A 16,756-nucleotide genomic window follows, 5' to 3' on the forward strand; every position below is an offset into this window, starting at 1 on the left:
TACATACATACATACATACATACGTGCATACACTTGATTACAACCATGAAGCCATTCACTGCTTTCTATCTGGTAAGGCTCATCCCTCTGCCCTATTCCCTCGAAGGGTTTACTCCCAAAGCGGCAGAGCTTTGAAGGGTTTAGGGATGAACCCTCCTGAATGGAAGAAGTGCTTCCCTGTACAAATTGGGGCCCAAATGGGGTGTCATAGGGGCCCAAAGTGTCCATTAGTACCCCTTCAAAATCCTTCACTACAAGAGCCTTTCGAAGTGGTCAGTTTTAAAGGGAACCTATTTTACCCCTTTTTCAAGATTTAATATAAGTCTTTTGTGTCTTCAGATTGTGTCTGCAAAGTTTCAGCATAAAATACCCATCATATTATTGAATATGCCTTTCAGAATATTGGATTTTCTGCTCAAATCACAATGTAGCTGTTTTTGTGGCTTGCGCCTTTTCTCCTCGCCCACTGTTCCCATGTGCATGTCAGAGTGTGCCTCAATCTCCGGCTGTGTCAGATAAACAGCACTGTGACAGACATGAAGGAAGCAGATCTCACGCAGCGTTTGTGAAAAATACTATAGTAAGAACTTTCCCAATTATTATTTGATGTATTTGTTGTGGAGTTAATTCAAGCCTTTCTGCAAGGATGAGTCACACATTATGTTGTTACATGTTCATGCGTCTAACTTTGCACTGTTCTTGCATTAAAAATGCGACAGGATACATGTTAATGTACACTGCTTTGTGGATATCTGTTATGCTAATGTACAAAGTAAACCTGATTTAACATCCACAAACCGGGATTGAACTGAAGGTTTTAAACTTGTAAAACTCATTCTTGATCACATTTGAAATGATTGATGATCACAAAGACACGAACAGATCTTTTAATCCCAGTTGCTTTGCGCACGTCCTGTCTTGTTGATATGATTATATGCGTTAATACGGAGACATGTTAATACGCAGCTGTCATTCAATTCTGTGGGCGCGGAAACTGCCCTCATATGTCAAGTTGCGATGGGTCTTAAAATGGGAGGGATTTGGATTCTATTTTAACGTCAGGAAATAAAAAAAGAGAGACTTATTGTCTTTATACCACCCCAATATGACTGTGGACACACTATACCTACACACAGTTCTGCCCAAACAGATTACAAAAGAGGATTTTCATCATAGGTGCCCTTTAAACAGTTCTAATTGATACTTCAATATGGCGGTCATGATTGTTTTTACTCCAAAGTACCCTTCTGAGGATGACATTTCCCATTTGCTTTGCACAGCCTTTCATAGAACGCAGGTGGTGAAAGTATACTTTGGGCTTAAGTCTACAAGAATGTAGACAGTGTTCCTATCATCATTTTTGCTTTCAGAAGCTCACAAGCACCCTTGAAAGTCACTTCTGATGAGCCCACACTGAGGTGAGCTCTTAGCAGACTTCTTATTGATAGTAAATGTGGTATTAAAGTGCTGGCTCAGAGGAGTACCACAAGGGTTTAGTGTGCCATTTGGGACTGAGCCTTAAAAGGTAGGCAAAAATTACCTGGATTACATACTTCTTTCAGCAAGATTCTGAAGTGTGCGTTGGATGTCACATGAGGCCAAAGGAGAGGATTTATGAATAGCAGTGCACAACAGGATGACGAGGTCACATAAGGTCATTTCAAATCTACGGTACGCATTACCATTAATCGTGTTAAAAAATAAGTAGCCTATGTCCTATGTGATTCCAGCCGTAGCCATTCTGAGCTGTGTCTTTTTTCTGACCAACTGAGAATTAATAACTTCAATTCAACATCTATAAGACCAATCAATCAATAAACAAACACGCATAAAAAGCATTGGAGTGTTGTTTTTTTGCTTATTATTAAAAATCGGAAAAGAATTAGTCTGTACAGCAGCGCTGACAATTTATAGTCTCTTTGTGCATCCATAAAAGTTAAAGTAGGCTGTAAAATGCATATTTTCAAGGGGGTCCTGCTGGAACGATCTAGAACAATTCATTCAGAACTGCAGATTCATTTATGAACTAAATCAGTGGTTCTCAAAGTGGGGGTCGGGACCCACTGAGGGGTCGTGGGACAATCAGGAGGGGTTACTTTGTTATTTCCCAAAATCTAATTCCTTTTATTAAACTATTAAAATTAAAATTTAAAATTAGCATATTTTATTTGTATTCTAATCTACTTGGGCCTATTTGTGCACGCGCGTTTGTATATTACCAACCACCTCAGAGAATATTGAGGGTCGCGACTCCCGAGTCACTGGGAGAGACAGACCAAAACAGGAGATGGGTCTGAAATATGGGAGACTCCCAGGAAGGACGGGAGTATTGGCAGGTATGGATCAATCCTCCCAAACCCCCCTGTAATTCGCACCCTGCTTATAACTATTTTGTATTGCTTAAACGGTAACATTTCAGGTTAAGTACCAATTTTCACCATTAACTAGTGTCTTATTACCTGCATATTATAAAATATTGGCTGTTTATTTGTACTTATAAAGTGTATAATCTACATAATCATACCCAGCTAGCAAAATTCATGTGGCTCAGATTTGGCCCACACTAAACACTTATACCCCTATAATTATCAAATGACCACTGTACTTTATCTTTACCAAAAGTGACCTATCATATGTTTTAAGATAACAGTACCATACTTGCCAAATCTTACCTCAGCTGCTTTGAGCTCACACCATCTTTAGCCAGAGATACTCTCCTATATTTGCCATATCTCATCTGGGCCAATATAGGCTCACAGCCACATTAGCCAGTTTACTGTTCCGAACATTTGGCAAAAGTGGTCCACATATGTTTTAAAATAACTGGGCCACATTTGCCATATCTTCTTTGGGCCACTTTAGGCTCATAGCTGCATTAGACAGAGCTTACTGTGCCAAATATTTTCCAAAGGTGGCCCACATATGATTTAAAATAACTGGGCCACATTTGCCATATTTTCTCCGGGCCACTTTAGGCTCACAGCCACATTAGCCAGAGCTTACTGTGCCGAATATTTGCCAAAAGTGGCCCCCATAAGTTTTAAAATAACTGGGCCACATTTGCCATATTTTCTCTGGGCCACTTTAGGCTCACAGCCACATTAGCCAGAGCTTACTGTGCCAAATATTTGCCAAAAGTGGCCCACATGTTTTAAAATAACTGGGCCACATTTGCCATATTTTCTCTGGGCCACTTTAGGCTCACAGCCACATTAGCCAGAGCTTACTGTGCCGAATATTTGCCAAAAGTGGCCCACATAAGTTTTAAAATAACTGGGCCACATTTGCCAAATTTTCTCTGGGCCACTTTAGGCTCACAGCCACATTAGCCACTGGTCCAAATATTTGGTAAAAGTGGCCCAAATATGTTTTAAAATACCTGGGCCACATTTGCTATATTTTCATATTTTCTCTGGGCAAATTTAGGCTCACAGCTGCATTATCCAGAGTTTACTGTGCCAAATATTTGCCAAAAGTGGCCAATGTCTTAAGATAACTGGGCCACATTTGCACCTACACGTGTAAGCCATTTTAGGTTTACCTTTAAATGACTATGCCACATTTTTGCCAACTGTGGCCCACATGCCATAAGTACCAAATCTTTGCCTTAAATGGCCCATTTATGAATTGGAATCTTTGGCCCCCTTTTGCCTCTGTACAGGTGGGCCACTTCAGGCTCATATTCATTTTGTCTAGGGCGAAGGAAGACCACCAGTGCCGCATAACTACCTAAGTAGCCCACATTTGTATGCTGCCTATCTGGGTATTGTACATCGTTCGATCCATTGTTCATTCCATCGTTTCAACTTAAACCCGTCCCCACTGTCCCCTACTATTTGTGAAGAAGAGATGATTTTGGGAAACAAGTCTTTTTTGAGCATTTGTCCACTGCTAAAAGTAGGTCTGCACATTCACCGCGAAACAAGTGTTTCAAGGTGACGACGATACCGCTCATAATGACAGCAGCAGCAGGGCTGATGCAAATCTATTTTCCTTTAACAAACCGCTTAGAGGGGCGCGAGGATGCTCCTGCGCGCGCGCCCGGGGCTCTGGCGTTACCTAGCAACGGCTCCCATACTGTACTCCCGCTCCAAGTGCCTGCCTGGCTGCCTTCAACTCTGGCGCTGTTTCTATTTCTGTTGTAGCGTTGCAGTCGCCGTCTGCTAAAACATTCATAGCACAGTCCTCTTAGCATGTGCCTTCTGCGGTAATGTTTCAGTTTGAAGCACTACCCTACCCGACGCGCCGCAGAGTGATACTGACAAATGGCGCGTCAAATGATGGGTGACAGACCAGTTAATCATGGACTGCCGTCTCCGGGGACGCGCTGATTGAGTCTGATGTAATGGATGTTATTACGGCCAGTGACATGACAACTGCGACCTCGCACACGGACGTGTTTGCCACATAACTATTGTTGAAGCAGGTGCCGAAAAAATGCGATAAAGACGGTTTCTCTCAACGTGTTTTTATTATTTAATTTTTTTTTGGGTGAGGGGAGCGAGCAGAACTGAAAGGGAGGGAGAGGATAGAGAGACTGGCAGAGGGAAATGGCAGTTGCATAAACTGTCACAGTGATGAGATCTTATCATTATGGCTCCAGATATGCCAGGGCTGCTGTTAGGCCATGACAAGGTTTAACGCCCCCATGATTCCACATGAACAGCTTCTCCAAGCGCAATCGTCTGTAAGTATCAAAGTGGTCCAGTGCACAATGGCGCATTGCACGTATCTGTGAGCGTTAAGGCCTCTTGACCCGCAGGCACCGAGGTAAACTGGTGAGCGAACACATTGCACAATGCCTCAGAAAATGGATCGCCCTTAACACCCACGCGGTTCTTTCACTCCAATAGCCAAATGCTTTTTTAGCCGTTCAGCAGCCTCTTCGTGTCTGCTGTAGCCTTCGTGTGGGTTCGCGGCTTTGGGAGTTTGCTGACACAATATTTAGCTAGTGACCAAACTGTCCCCATATTATTTGACATTTTTGCAGTGCTCTGCTGAACTCCACTACTCTATTTATTAGGATGACAATCTTGTTTAAAGGAACACCACATTTTTTTTGTGTGGAAATAGGGCTCATTTCAGCCATTTTAGACAATCAGCACTTTTAACTTATAAATCACTGAATTGGATCAGACCAGGCCATTAACATCTCTCTCTCATTCATTTATTCATCCATGTCGGCTTAGTCTCTTTATTAATCCAGGGTCGCCACAGCGGAATGAACCGCCAACTTATCCAGCAGGTTTTTACGCAGCGGATGCCCTTCCAGCCGCAACCCATCTCTGGGAAACATCCACACACACACACATTCATACACACGCTCATACACTATGGACAATTTAGCCTACCCAATTCACCTGTACCGCATGTCTTTGGACTGTGGGGGAAACCGGAGCAACCGGAGGAAACCCACACGAACGCAGGGAGAACATGCAAACTCCTCACAGAAACGCCAACTGAGCCGAGATTCGAACCAGCGACCTTCTTGCTGTGAGGCGACAGCACTACCTACTGCGCCACTATAATTCAAAAAAGAGTTTGATTTTAATTCCGAAAGAGATCATTTTTCTATTTAAAGCTTGGCTCTTCTGTAGTCACATCGTGTACTACGACTAACAAAAAATGAAAAGTTGCTATTTTCTAGAACAATATGTGCTTAGAGTCAGCATAATTGAGTTACTCCATTTTGAAACCGAATATTGTTATCCATTTCTTAGTGAATATAGGCAGTGTATTTTGGTGCATTTAAACACAATTTATTAAACAGATATATTTATTAAAATACTATTTTAGTCACCTAAAATATTTAGAAATTGAAAGATAATACAATTCAATTCAAATTACAACCTTCAAAATTTCAAGTAAATTTTTCTTTTTTTTTTTTGCTTATCTTTCTATAACATAAATTTGGCTGTACTAGTTTTTGGACCATTATGGTAATTGGTAAGTTATTTTGTTTGATAAGCTCCAGATTTGGCTTCAGTACTGACTGATCTAATGTATATGCACAAATATAATATTGTACAGCTTCCTATATAAAAATATGAATTTAAAAGATGTGTGAGGGGTGTACTTATATATGCTGAGCACTGTTATAATCACTTTACTTAGCTGCTGTATCATGGTGATTCCTGGCATTCGTTAATGTTTAATAAATATGTTTTTTTTAAAGATTAAATTGTGCCTAATTATGTAGACTATTTAAAAATGTTATATTTCAGTTTGAGCAAACTCAATTTTAAAGCTCGTGACACATTCAATATAAAATCTGCTGCTGATACGGGTACCATGTCTGGCATAAAATTGCTTCAGAGTTTAAGTGAAAAACACTGCTTCAAATAGTCTATTAGTGACAAAAAAAGTTATAGTAAGTATGTATTTATATAGGGCGACGCAGTGGCGCAGTAGGTAGTGCTGACGCCTCACAGCAAGAAGGTCGCTGGTTAATGACTCGGCTGGGTCAGTTGGCGTTTCTGTGTGGAGTTTGCATGTTCTTCCTGTGTTCGCGTGGGTTTCCTCCAGGTGCTCCGGTTTCCCCAACAGTCCAAAGACATGCGCTATAGGTGAATTGGGTAGGCTAAATTGTCCGTAGTGGGAATGAGTGTACAGCTGTTTCTCAGAGATTGGTTGCAGCTGGAAGGGAATCCGCTGCGTAAAACATGTGCTGGATAAGTTGGCGGTTCATTCCGCTGTGGTGACCCCAGATTAATAAAGGGACTAAGCCGACAAGAAAATGACTATATTCAAATATTTCAATTTGATAAATTCTTGATGAATTAGGTAAATATCTCAATCCTGTTACAAGTTTACAACCCCAAAACAATGATGTGTGTTATGGGGTTGAGTGTGATAGGGTTGAGTTTTTAAAACAAAATTACCTCTGCTCCTCCTGTGGTTTAAAAAATAAGGCCCACATGGCACCAATTAAACAAGAATATGTTATATTGTTTGGAAATAACAATAAAAAACAATCATATTCCATCTTAGTTTTACATTACATGGTTGAATTTTAAACTAAATTGGCATTGCTTTTAAATTGTCAGTGGTAAGTATCAGTGCAAATTGGGTCCAGTGAACTAAATGACCATCATGAACAGGCAGTTTGTGTATGTAGAGTCACAGGGGATGTGTAGGGCAATTGGGAATTGATTGCAGAAAGAATTGATTTTTTTTATTCAGATGTGAAACAAGAGCCGAAAGGTTTGTGGCATCATCAGACTTTTTCAGAAATGGGCTAATATGAACTATCAATTAACAGCTGATTAAATGTATATAAACATTAAATTGACCATTGTAACAAGTTTATTGGGTAATGTTAAAGCAAAAAAACTTCATTTCATTTCAGTTTGTTTCATTTTACAACTCCCTTAAGCCTGGTTTATACTTCTGCGTCGAGTGATCGCCATGACCCACAGCTCATGCCTTGCTTGTAGCTGTGCATTTACTGTATACTTCTGCATGCTGTTTGCATTGCTCTGCAATAACACTTCTGAAAGGCTAGCTGGCAATAATAGGTTATGTTATGTTCCTCTGTATCAAGTTTCTTCGTGGGTGTTTTGTTTTTTTCTGAGTGCTACCTCGCTCATTTAGAGGTGGGAACAGGCAGACGTGCAACAATGTTGCACGTAAGCTAACAATAAGCTAAAGTAATAAGTAAGTTAATAAGTAAGTTAACAATAAGTAAGTTAACAATAAGCTAAAGTAATAAGTAAGTTAATAAGTAAGTTAACAATAAGTAAGTTAACAATAAGCTAAACACCTAAGCTAACTATAAGCTAAACAATAAGCTAAACACCAAACAAAAGTTTACATCTGGAGCTCCTTCATGGGACTTGGCACTTGTAAACACTCACTCCATCGGGCTTGGGTCGCTGAGCACCACCCACATTCCTCACAGCTACTCAGCCGACCAATCACGGAGCTTGCGCTGTGCGCTGTTGCGACGTGTAGTTAGATTTTTTGAAAAGTGCAAGTCAGTGTCGGCGTCAGCCACAACAAGGGCTATGCAACCACACGAAGGCTGCGTGGGATCATTCACATGGTTTCTGCTACATTCATTCTTCCATGGTGGGGCACCAAACCAAAATTCATCCCACCACGGCTACATTACAGCTTCTCGTTCAAAACATTTAGTTGTGTTTTTAAATAGCGGGTTATAATCACACCAAAACGTATTTAAAGCTAAGTGAAATATTAACTTTTCTGTAACTGTAGAAGTGCTGTGCGTTATTTGTTTAACCCTTTAAGGCAGGGATGTCCAAACTCAGTCCTGGAGGCCCGGTGTCCTGGAGAGTTTAGCTCCAACCCTAATCAAACACACTTGAACCAGCTAATCAAGCTCTTTCTAGGTATACTAGACTTCCAGGCAGGTTTGTTGGAGGAAGTTAGAGCTAAACTATGCAGGACACCGGCCCTCCAGGACCGAGTTTGGACACCCCTGCACACCTTAAGGCGACATGCTGACTGACTGAATGAAAAATTGACATGAGTGCGATCTCGACTTGTAATACTGCACTCACGACATTTGTCATTGAAATCAGGCACGTGCACACATAGGGCTCAACCTGTGCAGTGCATATGCCCTTTTTAGTCTTGGATAGAAAGTGCCCTTCCAAAATGAGCTGAAGTGCCCTAGCGACAACTGATATGCGTGTATAAATCAGCCTTTAGAGTTAAACAGTTTTGAATATATTCATCAAGAAACTATCAGAAGATGCAATATTACGCAGCACCTGAAAATAGTCCTTAGCACCAAGTACTACACCTGCACCACTAGTTGGAATCTATGTTATTGTGCCTGCTGCAGCCATGGTACAGCAGCAAAGTTTCTTGATTATTACACTAAAATGAGAGTAAAGATTCTTATATTTTATGTCAACTAATAAAATAGCAATTTTAAACTTTGTCGGTCTTAGTAGATTATGTAACTACAGAAGTGTCAAGCTTTAAAGGGCACCTAGATTTAATATAAGTCTTTTGTGTCTTAAGAATGTGTCTTTAAAGTTTCAGCTCAAAACACCCATGAGATTATTTATTATACCTTTTAAAAGTTTCTGTTTTATACCTCTGAGCACCAGGTGGAGTTTTTTTGTACTGCGCCTTTAAGGCTAGTCCTCCCCGCCCACTGTTTTTACGTGCCTTTCAGCATGCCTCAATCTCCTCCCTCGGCTGGCTCAGACAACAGACAGACATAAAGGAAAAAGATCTCACGTAACATTTGTGAGAAATACTACAGTAAGAACTTTACCAATGAGTATTTGATGCATTTGTTGTGGAGTTGCAACGATGAGTCACACACAATGTCGTTACAAAGTTCACGCATACACACAGATACACACACACACACACACAGAACGGACACAGACAGTGCGCGCGTTCAGTTTTGCACTCTTTTTGCACGCAAATGTGACAGGATACAGGTTAATCTCCACTGCTGTATGGATATATGTTATGTTACTGTACAAAATAAACCTAATTTAACGTCCATAAACCGGGATTAAATCATCTTCTTTTATAATTGTTCTGACACGCGGCTGGCTGATGAAGTAAATCTGGAGTAAATGGCTGTAATTCATTAACATTAAATCATTTTAAACTTGTAAAACTCACTCTTAATCACATTTGATGATGATTGATGATCCTAGCAAACTGAACAGATCTTTTATTCCCGGTTGCTTTGCGCACGTCCTGACTTGTTGATATGATTATAAGCATTACTAAGGAGACATGTTAATACGCAGCTGTCAATCAATTCGGTGGGCAGGGGGACCGCACTCCTATGTCAAGTTGCGGTAGGTCTGAAACCCGTCCCAATTGGTCCACCGATTTTGTGTTGTTAAATTGAAGAAAAAAAAAGGACTGGGTGTGTTTATATCACCCCAATATGACAGTATATACACTATATCTACACATATGTCTGTCCAAACAGCTTGAAAAGCAGATATTTCACCATAGGTGCCCTTTAAATAGTAAAATTACAACATTTATTTTCTCAGTTAATCTCAGCATTTGCTTTAACTCAACACTGAAGGGAACCATTAGTTAACTGTAGTGGTGGGCAAAGCGAGGCTTCATGAAACTAAAACATTTGAAGCAAATGTGAAATATGTCTTGTTTTGGTCATAAAAAAGTAGCATTGTTACAATACATCAAGTCATAATTTCAGAGTATTTAAACAAATCAGGATTTGAACTCTGTCCATTTGATGGTCCACTAGGTTACTCAACTTCAAGCTATTTTTTTCTGACCCTTCATCCAAAAGCAGACTCGCCAAATCGCTTTTGTCACATGATCTGGTGTTTCGAAACACTTTAATCACATGACCTGGTGTGTTTCGAATCACCTTAGTCACTTGGGTGTTTTGGATCATGCTTCGGTACAGTGTTTCGAAACACTTGCGCTTCGGGATCTCGACACTGTGTCGAAACATCAGTTTCTTGTCAGACATCCTTAGTTAACTGTTTAACATAGGTGTTGTGTTAACTCACTTTAACAAAGCTGTGCTTATGTTACTTGATTTAGCCAATGTTTAGCCAAATGAGATCTTACTGTAAATTGTAACCAATTTTGTGTTTTCGTTGTAACACATGATCTTAATATTATTGCTGAAAAGATTCTCAGTCAGCTTGATTAGCCATGTAATTTTCGATCAGCCTTTTGCCTGAATATATTCTTTAAAAAGGCAGGTCTGCCTTGCTAAATAACTAATCATCTTTCTTTTCATTCTTTCTACAGAACAATGGACTGTTAAATTGGATGGATGATCTGCCACAAACTGTCTCAAGTGCATCACCCGGATACAACAAGCTGGTAAATGGCACACTTCAGCTGAAACACACCTTGGATGAGACAGCACGCTGTCCCTGCAGGGAACATCCACACAAATAGAGCATCCTGTTTTCTACCATTTGATGCTGCCCTCACGTCTGTCTAGCCCTTAAGCGAATATATATCTGCGGCAAATGCCATCCCATGCCAACCTCAAGAGTTACACAAGGAAAGTAGCTTAAGAGCCTATTTTTTGCCTTGTTCAAATTTAATTAAACTGTAAAATAGCTTTTGTATTTTAGGTTGTATGGGTACTGGCAAAAAATTCTTACAATTTTAATATAGAGTTTTTTTGGAAAAAGTGTTTGAATCTGCGTGAGAATGTAATTGTGTTGCTTTTTTTATAATAATTTATCTTACTAAAAACCCTCACCAGCCACTTTAATAGGTACACCTTACTAGTACTGAGTTGGAACGCCTTTTGCCTTTAGAACTGCCTTAATCCTTCATGGCATAGATTCAACAAGCTACTGTAAATAATCTTCAAAGATTTTGGTCAATATTGACATGATAGCATCACACAGTTGCTGCAGATTTGTCAGCTGCACATCCATGATGCGAATCTCTCGTTCCACCGCATCCCAAAGATGCACTATTGGATTGAGATCTGGTGACTGTGGAGTCCATTTGAGGACAGTGAACTCATTGTCATGTTTAAGAAACCAGTCTGAGATAATTAGTGCTTAATTCCATGGTGCGTTATCCTGCTGGAAGTAGCCATCAGAAGTGAGGTACACTGTGGTCATCAAGGAATGAACATGGTCAGCAACAATACTCAGGTAGGCTGTGGCATTGACAATGCTCAATTGGTACTAATGGGCCCAAAGTGATCCATGCTTTCATGTTGTTGATGCCAAATTCCTGACCCTACCATCCAAATGTTGCTGCAGAAATCAAGACTCATCAGACCAGGCAACTTTTTTTCCAATCTTCTATTGTGCAATTTTGTTGAGCCTGTGCGAATTGTAGACTCAGTTTTCTGTTCTTAGCTCACAGGAGTGGCACCCGGTGTGGACTTCTGCTGTTGTAGCCAGTCTGCTTCAAGGGTTAACGTGTTGTGCGATCAAAGTTGCTCTTTTGCATACCTCTCTTGTAACAAGTGGTTATTTGAGTTACTGTGGCCTTTCTATCAGCCCAAACCAGTCTGGCCGTTCTCCTCTGACCTCTGGCATCAACATGAAAATTAGGTTGCTGTTAGAAGTGGTTAGTGATGCCAATAGGGGGCGCTCCTCTGACTTTCTGTGGTCATTAAAAAATCTCATGGCACTTCTCCTAAAGAGTAGGGGTGCAACCCTGGTGTCCTGCCCAAATTCCCTTCATCGGCTCTTAAGATCATGGCCTCCCAATAATCCCCATTCACTGAATTGGCTGTATCACTGTCTCTCCACTCCACCTATAGCTGGTGTGTGGTAAGCACACTGGCGCCGTTGTCCTGTGGCTGTCGTGGCATCATCCAAGTGGATGCTGCACACTGGTGGTAATTTGGAGAGACCCCCTCTCATGATTGTGAAGCGCTTTGGGTGTATGGCCATACACAGTAAATGCGCAATATAAATCCACATTAATTACTTACAAGGCATTTGCGTCCACAGAACTGCTGCTCACTGGATATTTTCTCTTTTTCAGACCATTCTCTGTAAACCCTAGAGATAGTTATGTGTGAAAATCACAGGAGATCAGCAGTTTCTGAAATAATCAGACCAGCCTGTCTGGCACCAACAACCATGCCATGTTCAAAGTCACTTAAATCACTTTTCTTCCCCATTCTCATACTCGGTTTGAACCATGAACCATGTCTACATGCGAGTTGCTGCCATGTAATTGGCTGATTAGAAATTTGTGTTAACGAGCAGTCGGACAGGTGTACCTAATAAAGTAGTGGTAATAATAATTAGTCCCCATCTGTATTTTTATTAGTATGCTAGCCTTAATGTTATCTCAAAGCCCCTTTCAGACAGTGATACCGTGATAATTATCTGGAAAATTACCAGAGCGACTTTACCGGTAAATTCAAAAAAGCACTGTTCACACAGGCACGGATGTTACAGAATTTTTCCGGAAAAGACTGTTCACACACCCATTCCAAAATACGGTAAATTCTGACATCATTAACCAGAAATGACCTCTAAATGGCTGGGCTTGTATTTGTAAACATTTGACTACATTACAAACTCTGTGGATGGATCAGTATTGTGAACAATTTCGATGACAACAAACATATGGAGGAACACTTTTGCATGTCGAAATATTCATATTATGTGTGTATGGTTTCACTCACTGACTGCTTCACGTGCACACGCGTCAAGCAACTGAAGGAAGCAGAGCTTGAAGGTAAACAAACAGCGGTTTATCATAAGCATTTCATCGATAATTTTGTCCACAGTTAGCATTAAGAAGGAACACATTATCTGAGTAACATCTAGCAGCTAAATGTGCATGGAAAATATTCAAAGGCTTTTGTTTTCATAAACAGCGCGGATGTGAATGCGTCTGAGTTTTGTGATTGGCTGGAGTAGACATCTCACGTCAGTGCGTTTTAGACAGGAACATGCTCTTTCTGGCAATCTTCCTTCTGCGTTCACACAGAACAGCATTCCGGCAAATTTCCAGTAATGTTACAACTTCTATTTCCGGAAAAACTGCCAAAACGAATTTACCGGTATTTTAAAAAGGACCCGTTCACACACACACAGACCTTTCTGGAAAATTGCCGGTGATTTTCCAGAAAGGTCTGTATGTGTGAAGGGCTATAGTACAAAATAGTTTACTCCAAAACAGTGACACGATTGACATTTAGAAGAAATAAGCATTCAAAGCTAACACTTTGTCATTTAATGGATCACCGTTAAAAAAATAATAACTTTGCTTTCTCATTCGACCAATCAAATGCTCTGTAGACATGTACCATTCCCTTCAAGAGGCTAATGCTACATGCGTTTGAGCTCAACTACTCTCATTGGAAGATCTGTGATAAAAAAGAAAAGCTATTGGCTGTTTTTAAAGGGGAGGGGCCAATCTATACCCCGCCCTATCTTCATGTTTTAGTTTAAATTATGTCACACATTGAGCAAAAATGTGCATTTCAAATTGACTTTGGAAAGAACCTTAAGCAATGGATAATTCAGCAATTCTGATTTGATATGTACCTAACGCAAACACACCGTTGACCCAGACGTCTAGAGACTTTAATCACCAACAAAACAGCAAAGATTTAATCATGAGGTCGTTAACAAAAGATTCGCTTTTGTTCATCTATAATTAATGAGCACGAGCCTTTCTCCATCTACTCCATCATCAAAGTAAGTTCCTTTTAAATGAGAGGGATTTAATTTCCACCATCAGAGAGCAGAAACAATTTAAGAACTCATTAATGGTTATTTGAAAGTACATTAACTAGCTAATCTTATATAGGACGGGATTAAATCGCTAAGTATGGAACTGATGAAACGAAATAAGGAGCGTTTGACATCAGGCTGCGGGGGAAAATAAATTAAAAGGGAATGGCAGCATCTGAGAGCTCTCCGTAGAGATGAACGGGGTCACGGCAATAATGCTCTTTAAGCAGTGCAGGTTGACCTTCACGAAACCCTTCTTTTCATCTGGATCTGACATTTAGTGACAAGATAATATTCTCTGTATTTCAGCGGCTTCCTTTCAAACACACAGAGGCGCACAGGTTTTTTATAATTAGCTTCCTGCTGACAGAAGTTCAGGATATTGGTCCCCTGTGGAGAGGTAATGTGTTAATGTTTCTTAGGGAAGTCGTATCGAGGGATTCATTTAACGGTGAACTGCGTGGAGTCCCCGCAGCTTGTATATTCAACGCAACTCTAGCGCACATTTCGCATTGTCTCTTTCACACTTCCCACCCTCATTTCGTTCTGAAAGGCGAAAAAAAATAATATCTGTATCAGATTCAGTCTGACTTTCGCAGTTATGACTGGAGAAACACTTCACGCTTAAGAAAAAAGCACATTATTTCATATAGCCGCTGGGGTACAGGGAAAGGACAAACCGGCCCATTTGTTACAAAAGGAGCTTTATTATTCAAGGCAGGCGTTATAAATAATAAATAAATGAAAGCTTGCGAATTGCACACGTGAGCTCTTACTAAGTTCTTTTGTGGTGCTTGCCAGTTCCTTTAAATCAAGGGTGTGGGTTTTATTCAATAATTGAGCAGCACATTTTAAGAATGTGAAGTTTTCATATTTACACTGGATTAATTAATGACTGAAAGGATATTTCATGCACAAATGGAAATTCTATGATCATTTACTCACCCTTCACTTCTTTTTGAGTTTCTTTTTTAATTTAAATTTTTTTACTATGGACGCCAATGGATGACAGCAAAAAGCATTCTTCAAAATGTCTTTTTTGTGTTCAACAGAAGAAAGAAAAACAAAAGGATCTATCATACACACCCTACGCAAGAAGGCGCAAGACGTTTTTGGCGTCTTCAGACCAGTGCAACCCTAATTTTCATGTTTCGCGCCACATGTTTAAACAGGAAATCCATTTGTGCCACTTTATGGACTTATGGGTGTGCCGGTCTAGAAAGGTGGTGTGTTAACAGGCCCGGATTGGCTAATCGGGAGGACCGGGAGAATTCCCGGTGGGCCGGTCCGTTTTTTGGCTGCGAGGGCCGGTGTCCCTAGCTCCAGAATCTGTTGCTCTCAGCAGTCACACTTTTTAAATATAATTTATTTATTTACTTGACCACAGCCTTCTTATTTATTATTTTACCGTAGCTCTGCTCTTGTTATCTATTTTCTCGTAACCTCGTGAGCAAGATGCAGCCTGCAGGTTAATGATAATATAACTAGATAAGTCACCAATTAACATACAGCAGTTGTGGTACAGTGGTTAGCACGTTAGGTTAAGACGCGGTCACCCAGGGTTCGGTCCTCGTCTATGAAGGTTTTTTTTTTCATTTTTATTGTTAAGACATATAATACTGTAAGGGTTGTTGAACATTTGAAGTTTTAAAACAGCTGTTTTCAAAAAAAAAAAAAAAAAAAAAAGACATGATAGTGTAATTAGAAACTGAATTGGAAATGACCTTATTTTAAGATAGTCAGTGGTGAACTGAGGTGGGCCAGTCTAAGGCTTGAAACTCCAGGGCTGAAAAAGAGTCCCACTCCGGCCCTGTGTGTTAAGGTGCAATGTTAGCGCATTGCTATTTCCAGGAACTGACATAGACTGCACCATTGACCAACCAAAAGCTAAAGTTCATTGCAGAGTGCGTTAGTAGTGTGCCTATGCGAGTCCAAATGCTTACACATTGCTTAATACACACAGGATGTACAACAAAACACATATAAAAAAAAAAAACGTCTTTACATATAAAAAAAAATAAGATGAATGAATGAATGACAAAAATTAAAGGATTGAAATGTTACAAAAATTTAATATTTTCTGTATAGATATAATTAGACTTGAATTTAAAAATAGCTTTGAAACAAATCTTTGCGCTTAAATTAGGTCAGACTTTATTTTGATGGTCTGTTTGATGAATTTTAGTTACATTGTATCTACATGCCAACTTATTCTCATTAGATTATAAGTAGACTGTAGAGGGTTGGGGTTAGTTGTCAATGTAAGTTGACAAAGTTTCTTATAGTCAGTTGAATGTCTGTTGTTAAATGTCTGTACTCTGTATTAACAGATATTAAGACAGTTTACTAATGCTCAAATGGACCATCAAAATAAAGTGTTACTCAAAAATAAATATGTAGACTACACATTTGGAGGAGGTTCGTTCTTTATCCTTGCACTGCAGATGCTCTGTTAAACCGTTTTCTCGCTAGTAAAGCGTTCAGTTTTTTCACTTACAAAGTCCACCATGTAAATAGCAAATGCACTGTGGTGCGATGCAACTGACTCTTAAAGGTAATGGGAGATGAGACTCTGATTGGTTTAATGCATG

The 16,756-nt window shown here is 40.0% G+C and overlaps 1 protein-coding gene and 1 long non-coding RNA gene across 2 annotated transcripts in view; one reads left to right on the forward strand and one right to left on the reverse strand.

Moving 5' to 3' along the window:
* Window positions 1–16,756, forward strand: part of stk24b (serine/threonine kinase 24b (STE20 homolog, yeast)) — an 835,587-nt gene that overhangs the window by 772,483 nt on the left and 46,348 nt on the right. The window lies entirely within an intron of this gene.
* Window positions 11,952–15,293, reverse strand: LOC147843400 (uncharacterized). The gene is made up of 2 exons (XR_015493364.1): window positions 12,698–15,293; window positions 11,952–12,294 (listed from the first exon to the last, which is right to left on the reverse strand). It is a non-coding gene; the product is annotated as an uncharacterized LOC147843400 (long non-coding RNA).

The sequence above is a fragment of the Danio rerio genome, chromosome 6, assembly GCF_052040795.2.
Source record: "Danio rerio strain M-AB ecotype USA chromosome 6, GRCz13ab, whole genome shotgun sequence".
Lineage (NCBI taxonomy): Eukaryota > Metazoa > Chordata > Actinopteri > Cypriniformes > Danionidae > Danio > Danio rerio.